The following is an 8,150-nucleotide window of genomic DNA, read 5'->3' as shown; positions in this document are numbered from 1 at the left end:
GAGAGCAGGAAGATAAGTGAAGATGTGCAGCACTTTATTTCCATGTCAGGAGCCTCTTTTTCCACTTGATTGGCCTTTCATCACACAGCATGTGGCGCAGACAATGAGGCAACAGAAAGTGGAAGTGAACAATGGAATGCATTGGAAAGGAGATGAAGCACAGACATGGGATGAGAGGAGGAACGAGACTTGACTGCTAATATTTGATGAAGCATCTCACCAGACACAAGGGGATGATTCAAACCGAAGCCTTGCTCCATATTCCCTCGTGTACACGGCATTCTCGCCGTATTGAGACATGATGTTCGTTCATGCACACGATGACATAAAATTGAAAGAAGTGTAAACCCTCACGTGGAAAGTAGAGGGAAAAATCTAGAATACAACAACATCACTAACTGCCTTTCGTCGATTTCCCTTCATTTGTTTTTCCAAAATGAGCCAAAACAGACAAACCTTCATGTGGAAAAATGTTCTCTTCCTTCCTGTCTCTTCATTTAGTCTACCTTGTCACTATGTTGAGACCGTACAAAAAAAAATCGGTTTAGCAATTCCTAATCCTTACGTTCAGGTAATCTACTGTGATACCCTCATATGGCAGAGAAATGTCAAAGCTGTGCTCCTCCTACGTGCTTCCATGCATTCAACTTTCAGTGTCAGCAGTGTGAGGAGAAAAATCAAAATGCAGAAAGTTGGGTGAATGGGGGGTGGCGGCTTATTATAACTCCCACTGGATGAATGTTCAAAAGAGCTGCCCTCTGACACCCGATGTGCTGGGTCTGTTGCTCTCTGTTTTAATCTAGCCTAAAGATATATGTTTATCAAAGTGAATTTTCAGTGTCTGTTTGCTGAAGCTTTCAAACCTACCAGAATTCAAAGGAACGGGCCAGAACATGAAATGATGAGCACATCAGCAGCTCAGAGATGCAGCAACACGTTGCAGCAGCAATGTGATGACTCCATGTTTGTATATCGATATAAAGCTGATGTCCGAGAGATTGTGTAGGAGGGAAAACACTGCAATTAGTGCCAGCAAAAGGTTTACTGGGCAGCTGAGAAATAATTCACTTCAGCTGCACACAACAGGTGTTCCCTTTGAAAAAGCTTTAAACAGTTCTTTACAGAAACGTCATGGCTTTGTTGTCGCGTTCTCTTGTTATTGTGAATTAAGTTATATTGTACAGCAAGTGGCAAAACAATCAATTTAAATCTGTATTCATTTTTTTCCCCCCAGTTGGGGACAGCAGAACAAGCTGACAGCACAACAGTTTGACATATTAACCTTATAAACTTGCTAGCGAAACATATTTTTATCTATATGTGTTTCTGGTCACCTGACTACAGTAGGTCCAATATCCATGATTCAGTTAAGAGGAGTTGTGGCCGATAACAAAACAATAAGTAAGAAGTGAAAATGTGCAGGGGCCCTGGACAGCTCTAAAGTGGAGGCGTCTCACACTGTAGGGGGGTTTGTAGCGTGCAGGGACCCCCAGTACACCAAACCTTTTCTCCTGTGCATGTTGTGTGCGTGTGTCACACAAGTGTGGTTCACGATTAACAAGATTGTGTTTTGTATTCATGGGTTCTCAATATACTGTACATTTGAATATGTGGCTTTTTCTACTTACACTTGGTCACACTATTATGTTTTGTACAATCTAAAACTTAGATATAACAATTTAACACTTGAGAATACTTTTGACTTCTTGCAACTTGTTTTCTTTAATACATTTTATTCAAATAAGTTTCTTCTCGCTTCTGTTGAGACATCTTTTGAAGAAATAAACATTTACTTTCAAAAGGTTTTATTTTACATCTTGGCCCAGATAATTATCCAAATCTTCTCACCAGTGGTTGAACAAAACTACAACATACAGTACGCGCTATTTGTAGAGTTCCCAGGTGGTTCCCTGCATTGTTTGATTAATTATCATTTCTTGATTTTGTACTTATGATCTGTAATGAGATTCATGTCCCTTCTGAAATTTGGAGTTCAAAAGGAGTCGAGACAAAACAAAACGTTTGGTTGAAAGTATGCAAAAGTAGTAGGAGGGGAAATCTCTCGGCTCTGTCCTTGACACACAAACTGTTTCTTATCTACAGAGTGCGTATTGAGAGGAAAAGCATCTTTTTATGATAAATCTTTACATAAATACAACTGTTTTACCTCTAACCAGTGTGTGCGTTACCTTTAAAGGTTCAATAAGCCTGCTGGTCCAAGCTCCATCCAGTCTTGTAATACCGCTTGTTCCTCTAGAGGCGATAGTGAGTCACTGCAGCTCCAGTTGGCTCTCAGTACAGAGGGAGAAGAAGCACAGTTGCGTGATCATGGATGCATTGTTCCTCACTCGCTTAGAAATAATTACAGCCATGTTCCGTGTCTGTTTTATAGTTTGTTTATTGGATTACATTCAATCGCTTCGTCCTCACAGCTGCCAGGAGGCTGTTTAGCAGAGTGCATAGCTGTCGGCAGCATCGGGAAACGGTGTAGCTGACTGCGGCTCTGTCTGACGCTCCCCCGGGGGGCTGCTCACCAGGAAGAAGACACGAATATGCGGGTCGTTTTCAATAAACTAACGTAGCGCCACACACACACACACACACACACACACCAGCCCCCGGTTAACATTAGTGCCCCAGTAAACAAAGATGGATCAGCCCCACGTGAAGATTATAAAACAGCAGATGCGTATTCTTGCCCACTGACAGACTGACAGACATTACACAGGAGTAAATGCAATACACAATATAAAGAATAAATCAGAATACAATAAATATGCCAAACTACTACAACTAAAATATAGACATTAGAGATTGTATGGACTCAGTTTAGAGGTGTCACAACAAGTCGATGATGACCCCAGTGCAGCACACAGGAAACCAAGGATAATTGGTAATGACCTTTATTTGTAGTCAGGAGCAGGTTATAGCCGAGTAAACAGATCCACAGCAGGATGATACTAATCCACAAGGACAAACAAATAGGTAGCAGGCATGGGGTAAGTCGGGGCCGGGCAGAGGGTAGGGAAACAGGCGAGGCAGACAGGTCCAAAACAGGCTTGGTCAGGGTTCAGGCAAAGCAGGCAGGTCAGGGGCAGGCAGGGTCGACAACGAGAGATCTGTTTCGGGAACAGCGCTGGAAAGATTTGCATGATACAACGTAACAAATAAAACTGAAAAGACAAACCAACCAGAGGTAGACACGAGGTAGACACGAGGTAGACACAGGGTTGACACGACGAAGCACGGCAGGTAACAACAACGTAACATGAATGACGATCCGACAATGCACACTGGGACAGACAGGGATATACACACAGACACTAAACGAGGGAACAAGACACAGCTGGGGGAGAAAGGCAAAGACACAAGGGCAGGGTGAATGGACACAGGAGGAACACATTAACAATCACAGAGGAAGGGAAAACACACAGACAGGAAGTACAACTAGACATGACGTGAGTGAACTTTACAAAATAAAACAGGAAACAGAGTGGAACCAGATCGTGACATTACCTCCCCCTATTTATTTGGAGCAGGTGGCTCAGAATTACATATTGAACCTTTAAGCTACGTGTATTTGTTTTTGTGAAATGAGTTAGCAATAAGGTAATATTATAGCAGCGTATGCACTACACCTTAAGTGTTATGTTTTGGGTAAGAATTATCTGCAATAAAAGATGTAATGATTATGAAAAAATAGAAAAGCAATATTTTGTGTTAGGTAGTGCTAGGTTGAATAACTAGTGTTATTAATAAGCGAAGCAGAGTGGCCATATCATGGAAATATAAAATAATCTGTCATATAAACATACATTTCATGTTTATGAATGTCATTTTTCCACAGCCCGCTGTTCCTCAGCAGGTTCCTCTGAGGTTATAATCAGCACTTTTACTCAGCATGACATATCACAGTGAGCACATTGGAGTCATCACGTCAAAAACGTTGTTAATAATTTACTGCTCATGGCAGATAAACAAAACATAAGAAAGCTGCTAGGAAATGTGGTTTTAAATGTTTCAGTATTTTACTAAAATCAAGTCAGTCTACCAACTGAAAACACATTATTACAGGGTCTAAGCACAGCAGGTAATTGCGTAGGATATGTTGCCTTCTATGGCAAAGAAACATGCATTATACCATTATAAGTTTGTATAATATAAGTCATTAAATATGTAGTCATTACTGGTTGAATTAATCACCTTCTCTGAGAAGATTTAGAAAAGCATTTACTATTTAATATCTTTAATATGTTTGTCAGTGTCACACTGCTCTGGAGATGTTGCTGTAGCTTGTGAGAGACTGTTAATTCTATTGTATGGTCATTTTTAAAGATGCAAATTGATTATGTGGTTTCATATCATAAGGTGTTGAAGTTTTTAAAATAACCTGATGTTAGAGCAGAGCTTCTGTCTGGGCCGCAATTAACGATTATTTGCATTTTTGATTCAATAAATTACTTTTGCTCAATAAACTTTTCACATTTCAGAAGCAGGAACTGGAAACATTTGTGATATTTTTCCTTGATAATTTAAGAGAAAAGGTACCATGTACAGCAGTAACCACAGTTAAAATAGTGAAAGCATAAAGAGTCAAGTGCCACTAACGCTGAACAGGATTTCAGCCACTTGACCCGCGGCTCCACAGACAAAACTAAATCAGGAAGAGGGAGCTGCCGTAGCGACAGGGATCCTCCTCTTCCTCACGAAGCTCTCGGAACAACGATAGAAACGAGTGAGGAAGGGGAGAAGAGGGAGCTTGGCAGGGACATTTTAATGAGAAAGTTTTAATTGCCACATTTGTTTGAGAAAAGAGAATTTTAGAGCACTAATGAAAGAAAATTAAAAACGTCGCAGTTGCATGCTCAGGGGAAGAGGAGCAGAGAATAGGGAGGTATAAAAAAGAAAGGCACAGCCTGTTAGAAAGGCCATGAGGTAGGAAGAGGAGCAGGATTGAAGAGGAGTCGAAGGGAGAAATGTTCGTCATGCGTGGTAGTCACTCCTCACGGGAAATGATAACGAAGCGAGATGCTATCTAATTATATATCGCTTACCAAATCGATTCAAGCCAAAAAACAACAGCTAGTGCAACAGGCGAGAAATCTATTCCCAGCGCCGCGCGAAGCGTAAAGGAATCACACAGCAAAATTGAAATCATCAATGACCGTCAGCGAGAGTGGATGGTGGGGTGGGTACTGGCAGCCCAGTGGTGATCAGAAACTTATCCTCACATCTGCTATACACCAATCTTGTGCAAAGACCTGGAAGCACTCCCAGTCCCTTAGACTGAGAGAGCATGAGTGTCGAAACAAAACAAAACCACAGGTAATCCATTTTCTCACAGCAAGTTTCTCGCTCATCTACTTTCTTCGCAAGTCTGAAAGAACAAAAAAAAAAACAAGCAACTACATTTTTCCGTGTGAAAATCTTTTAGTGCAGAAGAATAGTCGAACCTTTCTGACAAAAGAAAGCAAACAACATGCTTTCTTTCCTTTTCTAGAAATACAGTGTTAATTAGCAGCAGTGGAAGCCATCTACCTGACAGGCCTGTAGGCGAGTATTACAGTATACAATGCCGGGCACACGAAGGATACATCTGCTTCAGAACATCCCTGAGATGTTCTGTTTAGGTTAATAGAGTCAGCTGCGTGTGCCAAACATGTATCAAACATGAAGGGCAGTCTGTCCCCTAAGCTTTACTAAGAAGCCACTGTGAGCTGCCGCAGCTGCCTGTGTACGGTCTTTGATGTTTTATTCATTTCCTTGGTAGCTTGTAAATGTGTCTTTTATAGCTATGGAACATGAACCATGTGTCTCACAGTGCAAGTATATGAAATAAAAAAGGTAGAGCCGGGCAGTAGCTTAGCTTTTACACGGCGAGGTTGTTTCCGTTCATTCTTCTCTTCCCTGTTTTACAGAATGGCGCCGATTGCTCTCAGAGGAGAAATCAAAAACAAGTCATGAAAGTTGAATGTGCAGAGTCTTTGGCACCAACAGCAACATATGGAAAATGAAAGCTGTGTGTCAATGTCTATATGTTTCTGAAGAACAAGTTTAAGACTATGATTGTATGATTGGTCTCCCAATGCCACTTTCAAGAACTTATTTGACAATTATTACCTATATTTCTCTTATAATATAATTTTTCTTGCACCCCAACAATTGCTCAAAGGCCATGTTGCATTGCACTGACAGCTAGTGTCTCACGGTTTCCTTACTATTTAAAAACATAAGCTCCGAAGAGTCATGTTGGTCTAAAATTGTCCTCTGAATATTCATATTCTTTATATTTGTACATGTTTTACATTTCCTTTGCTTCCAGCGATAAATCTTGGGTGAAAGATTTTGCTGTAAATGTGTCCAAGAAGCATTTCACATCCACTAAACCTGCTCCAAAGACATTCAGAGATGCAGTGCACATCTCCAGGCCAGAAGCTGTCACTGCTCTGTGTGTAAACTAAGCCTTGCAGAAATGTCCCTGGGTCAAATCCAGTCCAAGATCTTTGTTGCACGTAACCCTCTCCGAGCCTGTACGAGGCTTCAGCAGTCTGGAAGATATCCAGGAAGTTTGAGTTTTTAGTTGCGCTGCAACTTTTATTTTCATTATCGATTTAATCTTTGTTTCCTTGAATCGTTTGGTCTATAAAATGTCAGAAAATACTGCATAATGTCCAATCCCAGTTTCTCAAAGTCAAAGGTACATATTTAGTTTGATCTGATATGAAACAGAGCATAACATCTTTATACTGTATGTCAGAGGCTGAAAATAGCATTTCATGCCAGTTTTGCATAAGAAATTACTTTAATGATTATTTAATTATCAAAATAGTTGAAAAATAGATAATATTTCCGTTGATCGACTAAAAAAACAATAAAAATGTGAGTATTGCATTGAGATAAGAAAAGTTGTGATGTGGACTTATCTTTTAAAATCAGTGCAGTGAGACCGTAATAACCAAAATATCAAATTTAGTTGCACCCAAGATGTATTGAAGGTTCACTAAACCAGAGGGCCACATACCGATGGGTTAGGGTTAGGGTTAGGGACTTTCTGCCTGTCCACTGAAATGGCAGTGAGCAGTAATTAGGAGCACACTAACACATGTATTCAGAGTAAGAGAAAGAGCGGCGAGAGACGAGGAAGATAAATATAGATTGAGGAAAAACGGAGGGAAAGCCACTCCATTTGAGTGATGAAAGGGGTGAAGGGTAAGAGACAGAGCGAGGAGGTGATAGATGGAGGGAAAAGAAGAGCTGACGCTGATAGCAGTCTGCTGATGATGAAAAGCTGTGTTCGGTGCGCAAGTGTGGACCCGTTAATGAAAGGGAAACAGCAGCATGCGTTCCCGTCGTTAGCCCTCATTAGCCCCCTCTCTGGGGGGTCCGTTGTGAACGCACTGAGGAGGCGGCTGGATGGAGGGAGACGCGCCGCAGACGGGGAAAAGGCGTGGAGCGGAAGGAAAACAAAAGGAGAGGGTGGGCGTGGGAGGTGATTTGAGCTTTGTTGTTCTGAATGCATGCATGTAAAGATGATCTGAACACAGTCCCACATGTGTCACTGTGCATAAATATGTAGCTCTTTTGATTTTAGAGCATATGTAGACACTATGCAGACACTATACACCGCACATATATATATTTATATAAGTATGAGACATCCTGATACAGTGGTGTGACTAATTATCTGCTAAAACACTGTATTAGTTGCATGATTACCAAGCTCCTCTATAGCTAATTACATAGCCTGCTCTTGCCTGACCTCTGCCAGCATGATACATTACTCCACTTCTCCATCTCCATCTCCCACTCCTTCATCCCCCCCACCATCTCCCCCTCCTATTTTTAAAAGTTCACTTTAACTCTCTTCACTTCAATGACCTTTTTATGCCTTATCCTAACTATCCATACAATATGGCCATAAAACATATAAAAGGAAAACTTTACCCCTCAAGTCAAAATCAGCATAACCTGCTACCCCACTTAATTAAAAGAACTGTGGAAGGCGTGAGAACGTCTGCTACCTGTTTGGTTGCCGTCTCATGAGCTTATTTAAACCAAGATCTATTGCATAAACACAGCATTTTAAGCCAGCCACTGGTATGCATATTCAAATAGTATTAAAGGATATTTGTAATACGCACTGAATAAGA

Source organism: Cottoperca gobio, chromosome 11 (genome assembly GCF_900634415.1).
Source record: "Cottoperca gobio chromosome 11, fCotGob3.1, whole genome shotgun sequence".
NCBI classification, from domain to species: domain Eukaryota; kingdom Metazoa; phylum Chordata; class Actinopteri; order Perciformes; family Bovichtidae; genus Cottoperca; species Cottoperca gobio.
Note: the sequence above shows the minus strand (reverse complement) of the source record.